Here is a 7,650-nt window from a genome sequence, read left to right as displayed (position 1 = left end):
ATCAGAATTCTAGATCACACTGCTTCTGACACCTTCAGGTATGTCACTGTACAGGCTACCCTTTCATCTTCCTAACATCATCTCCATCTTCCCATGAGCATTCAGGTGCCTCCATTAGTACATCTTATGCAGTTCTCATGAAGACCTTTGTCACCATCAGGACTTCTATCAATGTATTAAAGTATGAAATAAGCAAATGTGGTAGGATCCTGGAAAAATTTCAGGAAATGTGGTAGGATCCAGGAAAAAATTCAGGAAAAATTTAACTAATTCCCTAGAACTCCTTCAGAAAAGGGATACTCATTCTTCCTGATACATTCTTGGGGAAGGACTAGTACCTTCATAGAAATAAATGTGAAGATGATTAACAGGCTTGCTATGGAAAGAATCGAGGAATCCAATGGAATACATAATCTCTTTCACTTGTGACATTTTATCAGGCATGGCCTCACTTCAAAGATAGGTAGACGTGCCACGAACATGCAAGAGAAAAATTCTTGGGGTTCTCTAGTTCTATGCCAGAGCTGATCCTATCATAAAACAGCAAACTTCTAAGGAAGATATATATGTGGATATATAGATGATTGATAGATAGATAGATAGATAATAGATAGACAGATACATACATGCATACATAATATATATATTATATTATAAATATATATATATTTATATAAAATATATATTTTTTATATTTAAATATATTTTCATTTTTATAAATATAAAAATTATAAAAATATATAATTCTTTTTATTATTATATATAATAATTATATATATTATATTATATATATTTATATTTATTTATATTATATTATTTATATTTATTTTATTTATATTATATTATTTATATTATTTATATATTATATATAATATATTATATTAATATATAATTAATGTTATTAAAAATAGAATTATAAAATATTATATTTTTATTTTAAATATATATATATTTTATTTTTAAATATAGATATATTTATATAAAATATATATATATATATGTGTGTGTATGTGTGTGTGGATAAGGAAGAGATACATGTGTGTCTCGGGGGTATAATTTCCTCTCAGTTGCAGATCTTTCCACTGCACTCCTTATTGCTCTAGACAAGGGAAATGTTAAGTTAAAGGTCATTATTCCCAAATAGTAAAGGAAATATCCTAGTGGACCAGACCCTCTAAAGCCAAGACAAGATAGAAATCCTTATTTCAGGTAACTGGAAATAAGTTTCAAAACATGAATGGAGAAAAGGATGACAACACTTTCCTCAAAGGAAAAGCTTTTTTATTTTTTTGTCTGAAGGGGAAGAAGCATACAATATTCTAAATGGAGGCATGGAGATAGTTTAGAAAAAGGATTAGACCTTAGTTTCAACCACAGGCAATCTTATCAGAAAAGAAAGAGAAGATTTTTAAATCTGAACAGAAGTTAGATGTGTTTATGTGTTCAAAGTCTTGTCAGACTTTAAGCAACCCCAAGGAGTATAGAGGGCCTGACTTCTCTGTCCATGGGATTTTTCAGGCAAGGAAACTGGAGTGGTTTGCCATTTGATACTCCATTCAGTTAGATGTGTACATCTGAAGAAAAACATAATCCATGTATTTTCTTGCATCTTTTTCAAGGCAAAGCAAACTGTACAAGCTCTTTGCTCCAGAATGTCATTTTGAAATTTAAAAGTTGTGCTTGTGAATGAGGAAGGTTTATAATATTGTGGACTGGAATGATTCAAGAAGAGACAAGTTAAAGAAAAATGTAAATATCTACCTCACACAGTTCAGTGAGTCCTTTTTTTTTTTTTTAAACCATACAACAACAGAAGACCCATTCTTTATCGCCATCCAATACCTAAACAGGAGAAATAGGTAGGCAGATTGCATAGAGTGCAGAGAAGACCATAAATCTCTGTGTAAGACTCTTAATTTTCTAGGTTTTCAGCATTTCTGTTGTTGTTTTGTTTCCTTTTTCTTTTTCTACATCTCATCTCCTGGAAATATCTAGTAACTCTAACGAGGCCCCAGATGCTGTGTTGCCTTAGTGTTTGGAGTAAACATGCCTATGAGCTAGTGGCACTGAGTTTCCCTCAGGACTCCAGGAATAAGTCAAGTATTCTAGTGTTTATGATATCAACAAGGCATTCTAGAGATTATTTATTGGAAAGTCCCAAATGGGCACAGAAAGCACTGGCATGCAGAACAAATTTCTGAGTAGGAATTCTTACTACCTAACCCTCCTGAACATGGTCTGCAGCAAGATCAATAAGAGCTAACCACACTGGTCATCATTATACCTACTCCTAAAGTACGAAGTGCAGGTTGGTGCTAATTGGAAGAGAGGCTGGGTGTGTATCTAGAAGCATCAATGTCCATGAAATAACCATGCAGTGGTTGGTTGGAGTCAAATTACAGCAATGCACAGTTGAAGAAAATATATACATACTCTAGTTTGCTGCTAGAAATATGAAGGAATATGGCTGCTGAAGTCAAGGGTCCTTAGGGAGATTCACTAAGAACAAAGCTAGTGGATGTGTTGAAATTCCAGTTGAGGTTTTTCAAGTCCTAAAGAAACATGATGCTGTCAGAGTGTTACACTCAGTATGTCAGCAAATTTGGAAAACAGATCAGGGGGCACAGGACTGGAAAATGTCAGTTTTTATTCCATTCCCCAGTAAAGGCAAAGCCAAAGACTGTTCAAACTACCACGCAATTGCCCTCATCTCACACCCTAACAAAGTCATGTTCAAAATTCTCCAGACTAGCCTTCAATAGTACATGAACTGTGAACTTCCAGATGCTCAAGCTGGATTTAGAAAAGGCAGAGGAACCAGAGATCAAGTTGTCAACATCCACTGGATCATCTACAAGGCAAGAGCGTTCCAGACATAAAACACACACTTCTGCTTTATTGACTATGTCAAAGCTTCTGACTATGTGGATCACAACAAACTGTGGGAAATTCTTCAAGAGATGGGAATACCACACCACCTGTCCTGACTCCTGAGAAATCTGTATGCATGTCAGGACAAAACAGAACTGGCTGAAACGTTGTTGTTGAACCATGAAAAGATGCCGAAATTCAAGTCCTCCAGAGGAGAAGAATTCAATCTTGGGCCAAAGATGAGAGTCATCTAGCAGGGATAGAGAAGGCTTCTGACATAAACATCAGAAGCGGGCAGAAAGAGTCTCTCTTGCTAGTGTTAGCAATGAAGTTATACACTCTCCATTTAGTATTACAATGAACCAAAAGAATGTCTGTAGGTTGTAAAGACCTCACTATACCTACTCCCATAATTTACATTTTAAGATAACAAAATTAGCCAGAAGGTTTTTGTTTGTTTGTCTGTTTGTTTCCCCAGAAACTACCCTCAAGCAAGATACATTATAGTTATACAATCTTAAGGAATGTAGAGGGGAAAAAAATGTCTGTTCTTCCTTTCTCCTTGAGAATCCCGGATCCCTCTCTCCTTGAGGACCCCTGGAATTCTTGTCAACCTGCCTAAGAAATGACTTTCTCCTGGACATGGAGCAGCAGACTTGTTCCAAATAGGGAAAGGTGTATGTCAAATTTTGTATATTGTACCTGACTAATTTGACTCATGCAGAGTGCATCATGAGAAACTCTGGTCTGGATTAAGCACAAGCTGGAATCGAGACTGCTGGGAGAAATATCAATGACTTCAGATATGCAGATGACACCACCCTTAAGTCAGACTGTGAAGAAGAACTAAAGAGCCTCTTGATGATAGTGAAAGAGGAGAGTGAAACTTTTGGCTTAAAACTCAGCACTCATGGCATTTTCTCCCATCATTTCAGGACAAAAAAAGGAAAACCTGGAAACTGTAAGAGATTTTATTTTTCCTTAGGTTCTAAATTCACTGCAGATGGTGACTACAGCCAAGAAATTAAAAGACCCTTGTTCCTTGGACGAAAACTCATGACCAACATAGACAGCCTATTCAAAATCAGAGACATTGTGTTGCCAAAAAAGGTCCATGCATACAAAGCTATGGTTTTTCTAGTAGACAGTGTGGATGCATGAGTTGGGCTATAAAGAAAGCTGGGCACCAAAAAATTGTTGCTTTTCTATTGTGGTGTTGGAGAAGACTTTTGAGAGTCCCTTGGACTGCAAGGAGATCCAAACAATCCATCCTAAAGGAGATCAGACCTGAATATTCATTGGAAAGACTGATGCTAATGCTGAAACTCCAATATTTTGGTCTCCTAATGCGAAGAAATGACTCATTTGAATATACCCTGATGCTGGCAAAGACTGAAGGCAGGAGGAGAAGTGGACAACAGAGGATTAGATGGTTGGGTGGCATCACTGACTCAATGGACATTAGTTTGAGTAAACTCTGTGTATCGGTGATGTACAGGGAGGCCTGGTATATGGCAGTCCACAGGGCCTTAACGTGTAGGAGAAAACTGAACAACTGAACTGAATGCCTGATATAGGTGAAGGAAGAGAGTTTTAGAGCTGGCTTAAAACTAAATATGAGCAAGTCATGCAGGGGCTGATAGAGGCAGGTTACAGTGATGTAAATTTCTAGAAAATAAAAGCATACTATGTCATGCTGCTAATATGTGAGAAACTTTGCCTGCTGATGCTGTATTTCAAGGAAGGCTTCCTCACTAGGTCCTATCACCTACTCCATTATTTATCCTATCACTACAAGAAATATTCTGGGGGGACGGGTGGCGAAGTAAATACCAATTGTTTGCTGCCCTGAAGGTAGAGCTACTGTTATCTCCAGCAGTAGGAAATAGGTTAAGCCTCAGTTTCTTCCTCTTGTACTGCTAATTCCAGACAACTTGCAAATAAGGCATTACAAGACTCTAAAGCAGATAGGGTCCTTAAGGTTTCTTTATTAGTAATGTTCTTCCACAGAGGAGACATCAGAAACCATCATACCTCCACTTAATATTTCTGATTACTTTCCCTACTTGTATGTTCAGTTCAGTTCCGTTCAGTCGCTCAGTCATGTCCGACTCTTTGCGATCCCATGAATCGCAGCACGCCAGGCCTCCCTGTCCATCACCAACTTGTGGAATTACTCAAACTCATATCCATCGAGTCGGTGATGCCATCCAGCCATCTCATCCTCTGCCATCCCTTTCTCCTCCTGCCCCAAATCCCTCCCAGCATCAGGGTCTTTTCCTATGAGTCAGTTCTTCCCATGAGTTGGCCAAAGTATTGGAGTTTCAGCTTCAGCCTCAGTCCTTCCAATGAACACCCCGGCCTGATCTCTTTTAGGATGGACTGTTTGGATCTCCTTGCAGTCCAAGGGACTCTCAAGTGTCTTCTCCAACACCACAGTTCAAAAGCATCAATTTTTCGGTGCTCAGCTTCTTCACAGTCCAACTCTCACACCCACACATGACCACTGGAAAAACCATACCCTTGACTAGATGGAACTAAATGATATGATGTTTTAAATCTGTCCTCCCAACCAACTGCACATGTCCACACATAAACTGTCATTCAGGTATCCTTAAACTACATGTCTTATACTTTCCCTATTCTGTGCCTTGACAGTGTTCTTCATTTTTCCTGAATTGTCCTTCCCTTATTTCCCAATATCTCCTGCCAAACCCTGATCATTTTTTAAATGCCTAACTCAGATATATTTTCCTCTTCAGAAGCTTCCAGAAATGTCTAGATGCTAAAACAAATGTACCAGCATCTATAGTCTGTGTCTATGAATTCATATGTATTACACATTTTTATTACACTCATGTTCCAACATCTTTTCTGTATAGATTAAGGCTTAAAATAATATGAAGCACTTCAGCATATTTATTAATAGTGCTGTGAAATTCCAGACATATTAAACATAGATTGACTCTTTATGATGACTAACCACAGATAGGGTCACAAATCCGACCAGAAACTATATATGACTTATCATTAATATATTCATCACAAAGATCTATCTCCAGAATATTAGGATCTTGGTATAATATAAGAAACTCGTTCCACATACGGGTTTGATCAGTAGCGGTTATGCTACTTCTACTACTACTGAGCAGAATGCAAAGGAAGAACAGATAATGATGAGAATGATAATAGTGTCTTATCCATAGTATCAGGCTGCTTAATGTAGTCATATGTCCAGACTTAGGGAAATGCAAGCCTACTAGTAGCTTGAGAGTTTGTTACAATTTTCTCAGGTGGATATAATCTGAGGAAACCTCCTAGTGGACTTGCACAAGCAACTTCCCTTATACGTCTATTTCTTGATCTACATAAGTAGAGCATTCGGTTAGATTAGCAGCTGCCAAACTCTAAACTTTAATATTTTATCCCTCAGATGACAATGAATACAACAGATAAAATTTAAGCTGTACCAGTTGAATTATAGAATGAATGTGGGCCTGCAAATCTCTGTCTTCTAATTATTCTAATTCTTGCAAGCTTCATAATTAAGACATCTCCCTGCAGCCTCTAGTTCTTTCATATTGAGATATTTTCCTGACCAAGCTCTTGGCTGTTTTGCTCCTTAGAAGCCTTTCTGCACCTGTGTATCTAATTCTGTGCACTTCCCTTTGCAATAGGACATGCATTTTAGAGAAGATTGACCTTACTGCCTGGATTAGTTGTGTCAGCCATTAAGGAGCCCCTCAATAGGGCGATTGGCCACAGGGCTTTGACATTTGAGCAAGGTGGTTAGTCAGTGTAGTATGTGATATCCTCATTGACATTGAAGTGTACGGCTCAGATGGTAAAATAACTGCCTGCGATGTGCAAGACATGGGTTCAATCCCTGGGTCCAGAAGAGGCCCTGAAGAAGGAAATGGCTACCTGCTCCTGCATTCTTGCCTGGAAGATTCCATGGACAGAGGATCCAGGTGAGCCACATTTCATGTGATGGCAAAGACTTGGACACCATTGAGCAACTAACACTTCCCTACTCTGGTAGATAATATGTGGGTATGAGTTGCTTCATGGAAAATTCTAGTGGTCCAAAGGTCAGAGGTAACCTCTGATTCAGGCATAGAGTAAGTAGGAACTGCTGCTGCTGCTGCTAAGTTGCGTCCGTCGTTTCTGATTCTGGGCGACCCCACAGATGGCAGCCCACCAGGTTCCTCTGTCCCTGGGATTCTCCAGGCAAGAATACTGGAGTAGGTTGGCATTTCCTTCTCCAATGCATGTGTGATAAGTCCCTTCAGTCGTGTCTGACTCTGTGCAACTCCTTAGACGGCAGCCCACCAGGCCCCTCTTTGGTCACACGACAGCCTCCTCATGCTAGAGGTGAAGATCCCATTACCGTTCATAAAATTTTGACAGTGAGTGACATGGAAGCAAATGACTTAATACAAACTGAGATAAACTGTGGTACAATCTAGTTTCTGCTTGAGATTAGATTTTGTTTTCCCTCTGTTATATATCTTGTTTCCCTCATTGCATGTCTCCTGCAAATCCTCACATTGAGGCCCATGAATAGCAACCATCGACCCTACTTTAAGGGATCCTGATGAAAACATTCCCACACAGAATAGCAACAACCCTTCCCCAAGAAAAGGCTAGTGAAAGATGGTCAAACTCTAACCTCAGCTTCTGTAAAGAAGACGTGTCACTACCCGCTGCCATTTACTGTTCCTGATAGAGACCTCTGAGACATAGTTTTTCATTCTTTATGTTCTTTTGCCACATAAG

This window comes from Dama dama, chromosome Y (assembly GCF_033118175.1).
Source record: "Dama dama isolate Ldn47 chromosome Y, ASM3311817v1, whole genome shotgun sequence".
Taxonomy (NCBI): domain Eukaryota; kingdom Metazoa; phylum Chordata; class Mammalia; order Artiodactyla; family Cervidae; genus Dama; species Dama dama.
The sequence above is the reverse complement of the archived record's forward strand: the minus strand, read 5'-3'. Positions refer to the sequence as shown.